Raw genomic sequence first — 17096 nt, forward strand, 5'->3', positions numbered from 1 at the left:
AAACTCTGTTTTAGAACTTCTCAAGAACTTTGAGACAACAAGACCTTGCTGGCTTACATTGAGGAATAAGCCGATAGCTTTGAGAACTGTGAATACGATAACATTAAAGTAATAACAGTGGTTTGTTCTCGCCTTCTAGCATTGATATGCCTACCTAAAAAAAATGAAAGCTCTGGTTTGTTTTCAAGGCAATCATTCTGACTAAAAGGACATGTTTCTCACTCATCTCCTACAAATAAGATGGGATTTATAGACCAAGGCTTAACACCGGCATTAATCAAAATGAAACTTTTTTTTTTTTTGGGAGTTTGGTCATTATTCAAAACGTTTCTCAAAATCCACGGTGAACATTACTCAACCTGTGGTTCATTATAAGCCTATCTAACTATTGACTGTTCAAGCTGTGCAGATTGTTCGCCTAAAATATATTGTTTTCTTTTCCTTGATGAGTTGACAAGTTTATTAAGAGGTGCCACACTTTATAAATCAAGCCAATCTTCAACATTCATCCAAAGCCGGGTCTCAAGAATGCCTGGAGAAGTTCTTTTTTCCAGAAACCTGGCTCAGGACAGAGATATGTAGACTGGAGGTTTCAACTGAAATGGCCAGGAAGTTTGGAAGAAGGAAAAATACATACATTTTCAAGCCCAACTAGGATGAGATGTTTTTTCATCCAATGAATGAGCAGGGGATTTGAACTGGATGACCACAAGAGTATTTCATATCTTACACTTCTAGAAAACAAATATACAGAGAAGTATAGAATAGAAATAGAATAGAAAATAATAGAACAGAACAGAATAGGAATAGAATAACAGAGTTGGAAGGGACTTTAAAGGTCTTCTAGTCCAACCCCCTGCTTAGGTAGGAAAACCTACACCACTTCAGACAAATGGTTATCCAACATCTTCTTAAAAACCTCCAGTATTGGAGCATTCATAACTTCTGGAGACAACTTGTTCCACTGATTAATTGTTTTGACTGTCAGGAAATTTCTCCTTAGTTCTAGGTTGCTTCTCTCCTTGATTAGTTTCCCTCCATTGCTTCTTGTCCTACCCTCAGGTGCCTTGGAGAATAGTTTGACTCCCTCTTTTTTGTGGCAACCCCTGAGATATTGGAGCACTGCTATCATGTCACACCTAGTCCTTCTTTTCATTAAACTGGACATACCCAGTTCCTGCAACCGTCCTTCATATGTTTTAGCCTCCAGTCCCCTAATCCTCTTTCTTGCTCTTCTCTGCCCCCTTTCTAGAGTCTCCGCATCTTTTCTACATCGTGGCAACCAAAACTGGATGCCGTATTCCACGTGTGGCCTTACCAAGGCATTATAAAGTGGTATTAAAACTCCACGTGATCCTGATTCTAGCTCTTTGTTTATGCAGCCTAGAACTGTGTTGGCTTTTTTGGCAGCTGCTGCACACGGCTGGTTCTGCTGCTGGCAATATGATTGTCAAGAAAAAACCTCACATAATCATAAAGAAAACAACCACGATTTCTGGATATAAAGAATTCTTAGACATTCCAGGGGTTTCTTATCTACTTGACAAAACCTAGGATCAATACTTCAATAGAGTTGAACTGTGGGGGGGTCCCTGGTGCTTGGTGGTTTCCTTGCAGGCGTTTCATGACCCACCTGGGTAACATCATCAGTGCTAGAAGGGAGAGAGGTTTGCTCTCTGTTTATACATGGAGTCTTGCCGTCATCACCTTTGTCTTTGTCCAAAATGTGCTTTTTCAAGAGGCAACTGCATTCCATTTGTTTTTCCTTGAAGACATTTCATTTCTCATCCAAGAAGCTTTTTCAAATTCTGACTGAAATGTGGAGAATGGAAGGATTCATATTCCTTGCGTATAAATCCCCCCATTCTACACCGTTCAATCGGAACTGAAGAAGCTGCTTGGGATGAGAAGCAAAATGTCTTCAAGGAAAAACAAAGGAAGTCCAGGTGCCATTCAAAAAAAGCACCTTTATAACGACCACAACCTGGATGGCCGAGAATCTCCATAGTCATCTTTCTCTTCCTTTTCTACCAATAAAGGGTAATATTTGTAGCTCAGGGTTGGACGGAGGGGTCCTTGGTGCTCTCTGAGCTTGGTGGTTTTCTTGCAGACGTTTCAAGATCCAACTAGGCAACATCATCAGTGCTAGAAGGGAGTGGGCTTTGCAAGGAGGAGGAAGAGGACTACGGGGTCCTTGGTGCTCTCTGAGCTTGATGGTTTTCTTGCAGACATTTCATGGCCCAACTAGGTAACATCATCAGTGCTAGAAGGCAGTGTGGTTTGCGAGGAGGAGGAGGAGGAGTTGGAGGAGTTGGAGGAGGAGGAGGAGGAGGGCTGAAGGGTCCTTGGTGCTCTCTGAACTTGGTGGTTTTCTTGCAGATGTTTCAAGATCCAACTAGGTAACATCATCAGTGCTAGAAGGGAGTGAGGTTTGCAAGGAGGAGGAGGAGGAGGAGTTGGAGGAGGAGGAGGAGGAGGAGGAGGGGGGGGCTGAAGGGTCCTTGGTGCTCTCTGAGCTTGATGGTTTTCTTGCAGACATTTCATGGCCCAACTAGGTAACATCATCAGTGCTAGAAGGCAGTGTGGTTTGCGAGGAGGAGGAGGATGATCAGACTGTGGGGTTCCTTGGTGCTCTCAGAGCTTGGTGGTTTTCTTGCAGACGTTCCATGACCCAAAAGTAAATAACATCATTGCTGGCATGTTTAGCTTTGTGCAACGAAATGTATTGAGCACTGAGCGTTCTTGAACTATCAGGAAGCTTGAAGCTTTCAGGCGGTTCTTCTGGGACAGAGCTTAGCCTCCAACCCTCGGATGAAAGTTTAGGTAAAGAAACCTTGATATTTGAGAAATCAATAAATTAAAGTGCCAGGCATTGTGGGAGGCGTTGACCCTGAAAATGAAAATACCTCTGAAAATTCAGGAAGGATTATGGCTGCCTTTCGAAAGGTCTCTGCAAGTCTCTGGGAACACGGTTCTCGTTGCTTCTGTATCATGGTCCACCCCGTATTTTTATTGTTGTTGCTTTAAAAGGGACCCAGGGAGGCATCGAGTCTGTCCTTAGGCCCTTTGAAGCTCCAAGGGTGTAAATGATGATAATTCATGGGCCTGTTCTCCCCCCACACTTTAAACATTTATATTAGGCCTTGAAATATTTATAAATTTGTCACGGAGAGTATTTATGCTACCTTGCAGTTTGTGCACTTGGGGGGCAGCGGGAATGACGGAGGGGAATTTTGGCGAAACAAAATAAATAATATATTGTGCGTTTACCGCTGGGTGTAAATGTTTTATTAAACCGCACAATTCATCCAGGGATGGACACAGCATGGAAAGGATAAAATTCTAAAAGAGGCAAAGGGGGTAGGAGGAAGCAGAGCTTCTAAGAAGATCTTGGAGCACCAGTGAGGGTTTTTGGATGAGGGGGGTTGCTAAGGAATGTGAGAGAAAAATTGGGTCTAGCAGTTCGAAAGCAAGTAAGAAATGCAAGTAGAAAAATAGGGACCACCTTTGGTGGGAAGGGAACAGCGTTCCGTGCGCCTTCGGCATTGAGTCATGCCGGCCACATGACCACAGACACGTCTTCGGACAGCGCTGGCTCTTCGGCTCTGAAACTGAGACGAGCAGTGCCCCCTTGAGTCAGGAACGACCAGCACTTACATGCAAACCTTTATCTTTTACCTTAAATTATACATCAACTCAGTGGTAGGTTATAAACAAGCATCCCTAAAGCACAAATATATGTGCTGTTTGCATGTTTATAACAATTTACATGGTTAGGACAAGGCATATTTTCCCCCAAATGGACGTGAAATTAACAACTTAACCTTGTGACACTCGGCGTTGGCAAGATTGATTTGGCCAGTGTTTCTGATTTGCAGTCCACATCTATTTCGAGAGGAGGTCCGTACAGCCAGCAATCTTATTTATTAAAGCTTCACGAAATGCCAATAAGATGTATATGTTACAAATCTTTCCCCTCTGAATGTTTATGTGCCCCTTCAGACGGATGCCAAAGGAGGCGTTTGTCAGGGCACCCCTACCCAAATTTATATTCAATGGTCTGTGGTGAAATCAGCTATCGGTCCAGAATGCAGGATAACTTAAATTGCTGGCATCTTTGCAGTGCAAAATGTCTACAGCTATTTCTCTTTGCCTTCAATCTTTCCCTGGAGGATTAAGTGAAGGATGCCGTATTTTGCATCCCAAGTCCAGGATATTCTAATTTTCGCTTTTTTATGGTTTTGATGATTTCCCTTGGCTTTCCCAGGCGGCTTAACCCCTCCTCATTTCTGAGCTACTTAATTAAGGCTGCATTAATCTAGGTCAGTGTTTCTCAACCTTGGCGACTTTAAGTCCTGTGGACTTCAACTCCCAGAATCCCCCAGCCAGCATAGCTGGCTGGGGGATTCTGGGAGTTGAAGTCCGCAGGACTTAAAGTCGCCAAGGTTGAGAAACACTGATCTAGGTGATCATAAATTGGGAGCAGAGAAGGTAAGTTTCCTGCATTTACCTAAAAGTCAACCTTTTTGCTGGATTTATTGCTATAAAGTTCTTCTTCTTTAGAAAGAGAAGCAAAAATGACAAGATACCCAATGACCGACCAGCCTCCCACCATGTTACGAGAGGATGCAACTAGTGGGAAAACGGAATATCGAATCAAGCCATCTCAATTAGCAATGGCCATGCAGCAAAGCTATCCCATTTATCTGCTGAGCAGATGAGGGAATAAGCCCCTAAAATGAAGCAGCGAAATAAAAAAAATTGCATCCCAAATGCAACGTGAAAATAAAACTTTAATGAAACGACGGCGGGAGGGGGGGGAAAAAAACCAACATTGCGTGAACACACCAGATGCCATCGCTTTTCGAGTAAATTTTCCACTTGCTCGAAAATTCATGGCAAAATCAATCATATTTTGAAGCTATTATTTCCAGTCCAAGTGTATTATTCATAAGCCAATAGATTGGTCTAAAGGTCACAGTTTTGCAGAAAGTCTTTTAATTCCCAGAGTTCCTAGGTATAAATTTTTATGGGGAGAGAATCAAGTCAGGTGTGCAAAGAATACCAAGGAAGACTTAACAGTGGCATTAAAAAAAATGCTCAGAGGCAGAATAATAGTGGCGTTTCAAAGGATGACTTCATATGTCCGTTTCAATCAATACACCCGTATTCCAAAAGTCCAAAGGCATCTTCGCCTTTGGTGAAATGTTAGCAGGTGACGAAGGATTCTGTTCCAAACCATCATTGGTGGAAAACGTTGAATCTTTAGCAGAGATAGTAAATGTTTCGCAGCTTTTACACAGTTCTGCCCAATGGACAATTGACTGACTAAGGGCTTTTGTGGTAATAGCATACTTAAGCATATTTTTGGAGTCTGCAAGCTGAGATTTATTATAAATTATTCTCTAGGCCGGATCTCTATAGCCTTGTTTACCAAAACTGGAATTAAATCATGGCTTAGTGGAATATGTTAACACAATACTTTTCCCTTATTGATTAAAGCAACTTGAATATTTCCTTCCTTCTTTCCCCCCTCCCTCCATCTTTCCATTTCTTCCTTCCCTCCCTCCCTCCTTCCCTCCCTCCTTTCTTTCTTCCTCCCTCCCTCTATCCCTCCCACCATCCATTTCTTCCTTCCCTCCTTCCTTCCTCTCCCTCCCTTTCCATTTCTTCCTTCCTTTCCTTTTTGCTTCCTTCATTCCTTCCTCCCTTCTTTCTTCCCTCCCTCCCCCTCCCCCTGTCCCTCACACCCCCATTTCTTCCTTCCTTCTTTCCTTCCTTCCCTCAGTCTTTCCATTTCTTCCTTCCCTCCTTCCTTCCTCTCCCTCCCTTTCAATTTCTTCCTTCCTTTCCTTTTTGCTTCCTTCTTTCCTTCCTTCCCTCAGTCTTTCCATTTCTTCCTTCCCTCCTTCCTTCCTCTCCCTCCCTTTCCATTTCTTCCTTCCTTTCCTTTTTGCTTCCTTCGTTCCTTCCTCCCTTCTTTCTTCCCTCTCTCCCCGTCCCTCACACCCCCATTTCTTCCTTCCTTCTTCTCCCTCCTTCCATCTTTCCATTTCTTCCTTCCCTCCTTCCTTTCTTATTCTCCCTCCCTTTCCATTTCTTCCTTTCCTTCCTTTCCCTTTCTTTTCTTCCTTCCTTCCTTCCTTCCTTTTTCTTATCAAAATACTTTCCAAAGAGGGCATGTGTCATCAAACAGATAGTACTGCTGCACCTCCCAGGACAAAACGTGACCTTGCCATTCCTATCTCCCATGTGTTAAAGCGCGGGCATCTTTCACAGTCTCCTTTCCATCTTTTCCGTGGAGCGTGCAACCCTCCCCTCCTCCTCCTCCTCCCCCTCCCCAGCTGTCTAATTTTATAGCCCACTTCCAGCAAGGTGATTGCAGTAAATAATGGCGCAAGGGCAGAATCGATATGCCCACCAGGCAAAGGAGTTGGCATTCGTTTTCAGTCATGCGAGATGTATATCTTCCCTGTCATAATTCTCTTGTACTCAACAGCTCTGCGGCTCCCAAAGGTTAGGCGCCTCCATCTTCCGGCTATCATTTCAGCACACAAAAAAAGGGATGACTCCTCTTAAAAGCAGGGACTGTCATGTCAACAGCTTGCTTTAAAAAAAAAAAAAAAAAAGGAATGACTTTCTCGTGGTCATTCTTGACGAAGGAACGCTCAGCTCCTGATCATGAGAGGACGCAGTCGGTGTTGGTTTCCTTTTGCAACAGGGCGGAAAGCTTTTCCCCATTTCCTCCTTCTGGGTGCTTTTTCAAAAGGCAACTGGACTCTGTTTTCCCTTGAAGGCATTTTGCTTCTCGTCCAAGAAGCTTCTTCAGTTCCGGCTCAATGGTGGAGTGTTGTGGCCCAGCAGGAGCCGTTGGAGCTGCCACCAGACTCCGACAGCGAATGGCCCTATGAATCGGCCCTGGAGGATGTGGAGGACCCTGGACAGGGTTCCGACTCCGAGCAGGGTGCAGAGAGACTGGTTGGCCAACAGGAGGCGCCTGAGCCTTAGACCAGTGGGGAAGGAGACAAGGGAGAGTGATCCGGACGCAAGTAGTGAGTTGTTCCTGGATGCACGCCATCGAAGAGCTAATAGGCGTCAGGAACAATTACGCAATTACAGGAGGTGATTGCACTCAGCTGGTGGTCATTAGGCTCCTCTCCAGACTATAAAAGGACTGCTTGTGCACACGCCCCTTTTGCAGAAGTCAACGCATTAACTAATGTTGGAGAACAGTATTGTGAGCTTGGCAAGCTGGATTGCTGCCAAGGCTTGTCTGTGCTGGTTTGCTACCAAGGCTTGTCTGTCTATTAGTAAATTCCGTAAGGTATTTTTGGCTTGGAGTGCTTTGGTGTGGAACGAGAGGGGTCAGAACAGTGGAGGGTGGAAGGACTTATATTCCTTGCAGGCAGCTGGTCATTCGCTTTCTCCCTGAGAGTCGCCGGAGCCCCTTGGAGGTTTATCTGTGCTCTCAGGGTGACCTGAACAGTGCAGATGGGTGTGGAACCTTCTCAATGACTCTCAGAAAGAGCACTAACGACCAGAGGACTGCAAGGAATATAAATGTTTTCCATTCTCCACTATTCAGTCAGAACTGAACCCTCAGTCTTTCCATTTCTTCCTTCCCTCCTTCCTTCCTCTCCCTCCCTTTCCATTTCTTGAAGAAGCTTCTTGGATGAGAAGCGAAACGCCTTCAAGGGAAAATAAAAGTCCGGTTGAGTTTTGAAAAAGCACCTTCGGGACAACCAGACCTGGGTGACTGAGAACCTCCATAGGCAATTCTCCTGGTAATATATTATATTGTGGTTCAGTCTCGACTACACCTCTGGATCTCTCACCATGGATGAACTCAGCCGAAATTTGTTCAGGACGCCATGCTAGGAGGAGACTGTGAAGTTGGGAGGAACCGGACTTCCGGTCAGCTCCAGAGTTGAAGGTGGGGCTTCCGGTTACGACCTTTGTGTGTTTAAGGTTGCCGACCCCTGTCCTACATGATGGTCCATTCTAAAACAGAAGGCTGGAATGCCTGTCCTTCCTCAGTTGTGCCTGGCAGGCTTTTAATGTATTATCTGGGCATCCCTGGCTGCAGCCGGCTGCTCTACGGCGGGAGCTAATGGACCACAGCTGACAAAGTCAACATCCCTGGGGGTTTCGCCCAGGAGAATGTGCCTCGGCCTGAAGCGCCCCTGTCAACCCGGCACACGATTTCCACCCATGGCATTGATGCCACTTGACAGAGAGTCAAGGGCCTTGCCACGTACGCTCAACTCCTGTGTCTTTCAGACAGCACTTCTAGTCACTCAACCAGCACGCCTCTTCTTCTTTGCCAGGAGCAGAAACCGTGGCCTTCCTCCCTCTTCAACTTATCTCTTATAGAGAAGGAGAGAAACAACCTAGAAGGAAGGAGAATTTCCCTGACGACAACAACAATTACCAATAGCAATAGCAGTTAGACTTATATACTGCTTTCACCCCGTGATCATGAGGATTCTGGAAAGGTCCTGTGAAAAAATGGCCCTGTCCCTTTTTTCCAATGTCATAACTTTGAACAGTCACCAAAGTTGTAAGTCGAGACCTACCTGTATAAGATGGACTTTTTCCCAGTGGTAAAAAATGAAACTCCTGAGCGTTGAGAATTGTGTTTCAAAGCTGAAACCAAACCCATTTGTTTTGTCCAAACTCGTTGAAGGTGCTCCAATATCTCAAGGGTTTCAAACTTGAAACCAACCATGGATTGATTGATTGATTGATTGATAAAAATTATTTGCCACCCATCTCATTTTGAAATGGCTCTTTCTAGACTGGACAGTCACTTGCCTGAAAGCAGAAGCTTGAGCAGGGGGCTGGACTAGAAGACCTCCAAGGTCCCCTCCACTCCGATGGATTGAAATGTTCTACGCAAAACATTAGGCTCTCTTTGAAAACTCTTCTAAAACAGCAGTTGGGGTAAAATACAACAGGTTTTTGACATTGCAATGGATGGCTGTGAAGGTTGGACCATAAGGAAGGCTGAGCACCAAAGAATGGAGGCCTTTATAGCAATAGCAATAGCAGTTAGACTTATATACCGCTTCATAGGGCTTTCAGCCCTCTCTAAGCGGTTTACAGAGTCAGCATATCGCCCCCACAGTCTGGGTCTTCATTTCACCCACCTCGGAAGGATGGAAGGCTGAGTCAACCCTGAGCTGGTGAGATTTGAACCGCTGAACTAGCAATAGCAGTTAGACTTATATACCGCTTCATAGGGCTTTCAGCCCTCTCTAAGCGGTTTACAGAGTCAGCATATCGCCCCCAACAACAATCCGGGTCCTCATTTTACCCACCTCGGAAGGATGGAAGGCTGAGTCAACCCTGAGCCGGTGAGATTTGAACTGCCGAACTGCCGAACTGCCGAACTGCAGTCAGCTGAAGTAGCCTGCAGTGCTGCATTTAACCACTGCGCCACCTCGGCCCTTTAACCAGCGAAAATTTCATCAATGGGTTCTCTGCTCGTTTGCTGGGTGGGCGTGGCCATGTTCGGCGTGGCCTAGTCAGCCTCCTGCACCACGGCGGGGCGGGATGTTTTCACCTTCCCCAGGCTCTGGCGGCTTTCCTCGAGCTTCTGGGAGGGTGAAAATTGCCTCCCCCAGACTCCGGAGGCAGGACACAAGCCCATTCCCAGCCTTCCAGGAGGAGGCCCATTTTTCCCCTCCCGGAGCCTCCTGCACTAACCACACATCCAAAATTGGTCGTGTGGAGACTCCTGGGGGGGTTGGGGGCATGGTGGGGGGGGCCAGCCAGGGGTGGGATTTGGGAGGTCCTCCAAACTGGCCATAATGTTAGCTATGGGTTCTTCCGAACCCGGCTGAGCCCGTAGCAGCCCACCCCTGAGTGGAACGGCTTGCCTCCAGAAGTTGTGGTTGCTCCATCACTGGAGGTCTTCAAGAAGAGGTTGGACAACCATTTGCCTGGAATGGTAGAGGGTCTCCTGCTTGAGCAGGGGGTTGGACTAGAAGACCTCCAAGGTCCCTTCCGGCTCTATTCTGATTGATCGAAATGGTATAAGGTCCTCCGGCTTGAGCAGTGGGTTGGATGAGAAGACCTCCAAGGTCCCCTCCAACTTACTCTGAGTCAGTTGGCAGCAGCTTACCTCTTTCTACCACGGAACATTCTTTCTTCTCCCAGGGAAGCTATACACCTCCTTAGCTGCCACATTATGAGCTTTCCCAAATGGAAAAGTCGTCGAAAAATCTGCTCTTGAAGCACTAAGATCTCCACTGCAGAGTGGAATTTTGGTGACAATTGCTGATAAACGTTTGGCCAAGATTTGCCTTCCACATTTCCAAGCATTTTCTTCCTGTGTGAAAGGAACTTTCTGTGTCTCTATGGGTAGTCAACTTCTGAACACCATTGTCTCCAAAACTTCTGTTGCAAAGTTGAGATATTTGTTAAGTGACTTTTACATCCCATTTTCCCATCTTAAGAGATTCTTTGCTTGCGTTGCTTTATTAATAATAATAATAGTAATAATAATAAATAAAATTTATATGCCTCCCAATCCCGAAGGACTCCGGGCGGCTTACAAAAAAGAGGAAAAAGAAAAAAGAAACATAACAAACACATAACAGAAAAAAAAACGGTTTAAAATCGCAACACCACATACATTCATTCTAATCGGGGCTGGACCTCAACAGTGAGGTCAACAGCCCCAGGCCTGCCGGAACAGCCAGGTTTTAACAGCCTTCCTGAAGGCCATGAGAGTGGGCAAGGTCCGGATCTCTGGGGGGAGCTGATTCCAAAGGGCCGGAGCAGCCACAGAGAAGGCCCTCCTCCGGGGTCCCGCCAGCCGACACTGTCGGACTGACAGCATCTGAAGGAGGCCCAATCTGTGGGATCTTACTGGCCGCTGGGAGGAATGTGGCAGTAGACGGTCTCGAAGGTACTCTGGCCCTAAGCCATGTAGGGCTTTAAAGGTAATAACCAACACCTTGAATTGCGTCCTGAGACCAATTGGTAGCCAGTGCAGCTCGCGGAGGACAGGTGTTAATGTGGATGTACCTCGGTGCACCCAATATCGCTCGCGCGGCCGCATTCTGGACTAACTGCAGTCTCCGAACGCTTTTCAAGGGTAGCCCCATGTAGAGCGCACGGATGGCTCTTTGGCAGTTTTTCAATTGGGGTATTGTTCATTTGATTGTTGGTCTGAAGTTAACCTTGGCTGTCCAATCTCTTCTTCAAAACCTCATGGTTCCGCAACTTCTGAAGGCAAGTCATCACACTGGTTGATTGTTCTCGCCGTCATGAAATTCCTCTTTAGTTCTAGGTTGCCTTCTCTCCTTGATTAATTCTGTTGCTTCTTGTCCTGGTTTGGAGAATAGATTGACCCCCCCCCCTCTCCTCTTCTTTGTGACCCTCAAATATTGGAAGGCTGCTATCACGTCACCCTTCCATAATTCAGATATGAGCCAGGGGTACAGCAACAGAGCACAGTTGACGTGTCATACTACAGCACAATCCTTCCTTAAAGAGGCCCTCTTGAAATTAATGTTTCATATCGATGCAAAGCAAAATAATTACATTGAAATAAGCATTACTATGGCAACAAATAATCCCCTTTTCTGTATTTTGAAAGGGCTCCTCCATTGATTTCTCCTCTCATTTTCGCTTGGGTGTGAAGCTGTCTCGGGGAATCATAAAGCTAAGAGGGAAATACGTGGAGCCATTAAGTATCGTTCTGGGCTCCTTTGCTTACAGCAGAAGCTCAATTTACTTGTGGAGTGCGAGAGTTTCCAAGCCAACAGGAAACTTGCATGATCTTCTCTGGCTCCTTCTTATCCTAGCAGTCCTTGGGGAGAGAAGATCTGGGAGGTCTACTTGTCCTCAACCAAGCACTTTGGCACTGGAAATTTTGAATGGAATGAATGAGCTGGAAAGGACCTTGGAGGCCTTCTAGTCCAGCCCCCCCGGCTCAAGCAGGAGAACTTATACTATTTCAGATAAGGGACTCGCTAGTTTCTTCTTAAAAATATCTAGTGATGGGGCACCTACGATTTCTGGAGGCAAGCTGCCCTTATTGCTAGAAAGTTTCTCCTTAATTCCAGGTTGCTTGATTAGTTTCCAACCATTATTTCTTGTCCGATCCTCTGGTGCTTTGGAGAACAATTTGATGCCCTCTTCTTTGGGGCAGCCCCTCAAATACTGGAATACTGCTATCCTGTCCCCCCCCTCAATCCTTTTCCTCAGACTAACCAGACCCCAATCCTGCAGCCGTTCTTCGTATGTTTTTTGTCTCCAGGTCTCTGGCGTCATGTCAAGATTGCTGTAGGCTCTCTCGAGTCAAGCGGTTCCCCCACATTGTTAGGAAAACCAATGAAGGAATCAGAATTGAGCTGGAAGGGACCTTGGAGGTCTTCTAGTCCAGCCCCACTGGCTCAAGCAGGAGACCCAATACAATTTGAGAACAAGCGGCTGTCCAGTCTCTTCTTAAAAAAAAAAAACTTCCAGTGATGGAGCACCCACAATTTCTGAAGGGAAGGCATTTCTACCGGTTAATGGTTCTCACTGTCGGGACATTTCTTCCTTAATTCCACGTTGCTTCTCTCCTTGATTAGTTCCCACCCGTTGCTTCTTGCTTTTGCCTTCTGGCGCTTTGGCAAAGAGGTTGGCACCTCTCCTCTTCTTTCCAGAGCTGCCCCTCAAATATCTTTGAAGGAGGAAATAATTGGCCACACTCAGAGACCATCTATCATGCGGGCTTCCCAGCCACGGTTTATGACGACAAGTGCTCTTTTGAGAGAGGACAAGCTGAAATGGATCTGGAAGGGTGTGTGGGAGGAATCCGAATAAATCAATAACCTTTGGGAAGCAAGGGGAAACGCTAGTTTCCTTGGCCTTCTTAGAAAGTTGATGGAATCATTCTGTTCAGTGAATCCAGAAGTGTTTTCTGGAGATGTTGCACTCCCTGGAATAAGTGAACACAGATGTTCACTGACTGTTATCTAAGGCTAGAGAATCTTCCTTCCAATTACTGTAGGATAAGGAGTTTGTTTGTTTGTTTTTGTTTTTATCCCGTGGCACACTCACAGATATGACTTAGCCATATCTCAGCTGGGGGGGGTTTTTCATGCATGGATGCAAACATCAGCAGATATACTCCAGCAAGTAAGGAAGAAATCACTTTTAGCAGAGAGAGAAGGCATGCATAGCAACTCGGGGGTAACTACGTCGGAGAATTCAAATGGGACCGGCAGTTCCAGGCAAAATGAAATTTTAAATAGCGCAGAGGAAAACTCTCGCACTTAGAAAACGATCAGAAATCTATAAGAGGCTCTCTAAAATGCCATTTTGCAAATTGCCTGTTGCTCCCGTAATTGTCTGGCTTGGGAAGGGGAAAAAAAATAAATTAATTAAATAAATCCGCCAACTTGTTCCAGCTTTTTTTTCTCTCTTCTGACTGCAGTTTTGGCTCTTGTGAACATTAGGGGAATTTTTATGATTTGAAGGATGGGCTTTATGAAGATCAGCTCACTCACCCTTTCCGTCTTCGGTTAATAACTGTTATTTCTTTTGTAGATTAAACTTGCAGCTTTTGTCCTTTAATTAATTAAAAGTGGCACAGATCTGTTGGGTTTGTTTGACATTTTATTCCTCTTCGGCTTCCTAAGAAAGAGGCATTTTAAGAAGACAAGGGAAGGATGCTTCCTTCCCTTAGAACAAGAGGACCTCGCCTTCTCTTGGGGACCCTGCAAGGATCCACAGAAAGGGTAGACTTCTTAAAAGTGGACACCAATGGGATATTGGATCATGACCCTTCAGGGAAAGGAAAGAGAGAGCTAATGGTGCAGATGAAAGAAAAATTCTGAATCATAAACTTTTAGCTGTCCCAAGCTCTTCCGGACAGGAAGGAGAGGGAGAGAGGGAAGGAAGGAGAGGAGAGGGAGGGAGAAAGGGAGGAAAAGGAAGGAAGGAAGGAAGGAAGGAAGGAAGGGGGAAAGAAGGAAGGAAAGAAAGATGGAAGGAAGGAGGAAGGAAGGAAGGGGGAAAGAAGGAAGGAAAAGAAAGATGGAAGGAAGAAGGAAAGAAGGAAGAAGGGAGGGAGGGGAGGAAGGAATGGATGGAGAATGAATGAATGAATGAAGGAAGGAAGGAAGGAAGGAAGGAAGGAAGGAAGGAAGGAAGGAAGGAAAGATTCATATGTAGATGGGAAAATTTGACAATCAGCTGAAAGGATGCCAAGATTTCTTTTGCAACGTTGTTCCTGGGATCTGTTGGAGCTGTTTTCTCAGCTTAGGTGAAGGAAGGGAGGGAGGAAAAAGGAAAGAAGGAAGATGGAAAGAAGGAAGGAAGGAAGGAAGGAAGGAAGGAAGGAAGGAAGGAAGGAGAGAAAATGAGATGTAGATGGGGAAATTTGACAATCAGCTGAAAGGATGCCAAGATTTCTTTTGCAACGTTGTTCCTGGGATCTGTTGGAGCTGTTTTCTCAGCTTAGGTGAAGGAAGGGAGGGAGGAAAAAGGAAAGAAGGAAGATGGAAAGAAGGAAGGAAGGAAGGAAGGAAGGAAGGAAGGAAGGAAGGAAGGAAGGAAGGAGAGAAAATGAGATGTAGATGGGGAAATTTGACAATCAGCCGAAAGGATGCCGAGATTTCTTTTGCAATGTTGTTGCTGTTGGAGCCATTTTCCCAGCTTAGGAATCGCAGGCCCTGATGCTCCTACCCCCAAAATGCTTATGTGGTATTTAAAACAGATCAAATGCCTTTACCTAAATGAGAATTTCCCTTCTTTTTTTCCTTCCTTCCTTGCTTTCACCGAGCAGGGATCTGAAGGGGGTGTTTATGCTTAATACTTAAATTGCTTTTTATCTCTGTGCTACTTAATGCCGTTTCTACGCTCTTCCAAGGCGCTGTCATTCTATACGATAGGAATTTCTTTTAATTAGCTGCGGTATTTAAAGCGCTTTCTTTCCGTCTTTATATCTTTCATTATAACCACTTAGGACATTTGGATATTGCAGAAAAAGAAAAAAAAATATTTCCGATATGGCTGAACGGAGAAAACGCCGCTTGCTGCATTTCAGAATTTCACAGCCGGCTGTTGGTGGGAAAACCCCAAGTCCTGGTTGCAAACAGGGATGGATGGCTGTGTATTTTTATGTATTTGTTTTGGAAACAGCTAAGGGCCAAGACTTTGAAAATGCCCCTGGGTGCACAGACAGCAGTTCCCAATATCTGCACTTCTGCAAGTGTCGAGAGAATATGCCCTGCCATTCAAAAAGCAGATCCAGGAAGACGGATCAATCTTCCCATTTAAAAAACAACCGCAGAGTTCCCAGAAGCTTAGTTTAAAACTGGCTCCTCCAAAGTGAAATACAGATATCACTGTTGACGTGTAGAAAACATTACAGGCAGGCCAGATTAATGTACAGAAACCACAAAGATGCTGGGGTGAGGTGGGGACAGATAGTTTAATTTCTGGGTTTTTTTTAATGACCTATTTTGATATGGGAGATAGTGGGGAAAATCTTGGGCTATAAAACAGATACAGGATGTGGTGGCCTCACCTCGTGTCACAAATGCAGGAAGTAGAAAAGGAGGAAATTTATTAATTTAAATTTTAAAAAAAATAAAAAAGGAAGGAGGGGGGGGGGACAGGATGGGTTGAGATGGGAGGGGAGGTGGGGGAAGCAAAGGGGGGGGAGACAGGATTGGGATTGGATGAGATGGGAGGGGAGGTTAGGGGAAGGGACCGGAGTGGAGGGGAGGGGAAGGAAGGAGAGAAGGAAGGATGGAAGGGGAGAGAAGGAGAGCGGTGGAGTGGAGAGGAGACAGGATGGGAGGGGATCAGAGGGGAGGGGAGGCAAGCGGAGCGGAGGGGAAGGGGGGAGAGGAGGAGACAGGAGGGGAGGGGAGGAGGGGAGGGTTGTGAGTGTGAAAAATCACCATGTCATTTTTTTCTATGAGCATTGTAAATTTGAACAGTCACTAAATGTGCTACCATAAGTATGGAAGTCTATGGGGAGGGGGCGTATAATTGACAGTTGAACAAAACATGATAGCAATAGCAATAGCAGTTAGACTTATATACCGCTTCATAGGGCTTTCAGCCCTCTCTAAGCGGTTTACAGAGTCAGCATATCGCCCCCAACAACAATCCGGGTCCTCATTTTACCCACCTCGGAAGGATGGAAGGCTGAGTCAACCCTGAGCCGGTGAGATTTGAACCGCCGAACTGCAGATAGCAGTCAGCTGAAGTGGCCTGCAGTACTGCACCCTAACCACTGCGCCACCTTGGCTCAATGATCCATGTTTCCAAGGACTGAGGTGCCACCTATGCAAATCCCCTCATAATACATCAGGCAAGTTAAGAGAATCCTTCTTGTCCCGCATTAAAATTGCCTTTCTCTGAAGAGACGGGGGGGGGAGGGAGGGAGGGACGGGACATTTACTACGCTTTGTAAAAGGTTATTAGAGACACCAGACAGACGCACTCAAAGAAAATAAATTAGAAACCAGAATGAAAAGGAACATCAAAGGGCTGGCGGCGCCATCTTCAAGGAATGCAATATTAAAAGGCCCCTTTCTTTCTTAGAATTTCTACTTGCCCTGTGATCCCGAGAGGAGGGAGAAGACCATCTAAAGGGAAACAAATGATTTTTCAAGCCAATTATGCCAGATGGATTCAACCCTTTGTCACCTTTAATTTTCCACTCTCTCTTTAAAAAAAACAGAATATAATGAACATTAACCATTTGCACCAACTTCCTCCTGAACTTTGTACGGTAAAATCATTTAGGGAGGAGGAGGAGGAGGAAGAGAAGAGGAGGGAGGAGGGGGAGGAGATGAAGAGGAGGAAGAGGAGGGAGGAAGAGAAGAGGAAGGAGGGGGAGGAGGAAGAGGAAGAGGAGGAAGAGGGAGGAGGAGAAAGAGAAGAGGAGGGAGGAGGAAGAGGAGGAAGAAGGAGGAGAAGGAGGAAGAGAAGAGGAGGGAGGAGGGGGAGGAGGAGGAGATGAAGAGGAGGAAGAGGAGGGAGGAAGAGAAGAGGAAGGAGGGGGAGGAGGAAGAGGAAGAGGAGGAAGAGGGAGGAGGAGAAAGAGAAGAGGAGGGAGGAGGAAGAGGAGGAAGAAG

This window comes from Thamnophis sirtalis, unplaced genomic scaffold (genome assembly GCF_051295495.1).
Source record: "Thamnophis sirtalis isolate CommonGarterSnake01/CBP01778 unplaced genomic scaffold, rThaSir2_p1.2 scaffold_13, whole genome shotgun sequence".
Lineage (NCBI taxonomy): Eukaryota > Metazoa > Chordata > Lepidosauria > Squamata > Natricidae > Thamnophis > Thamnophis sirtalis.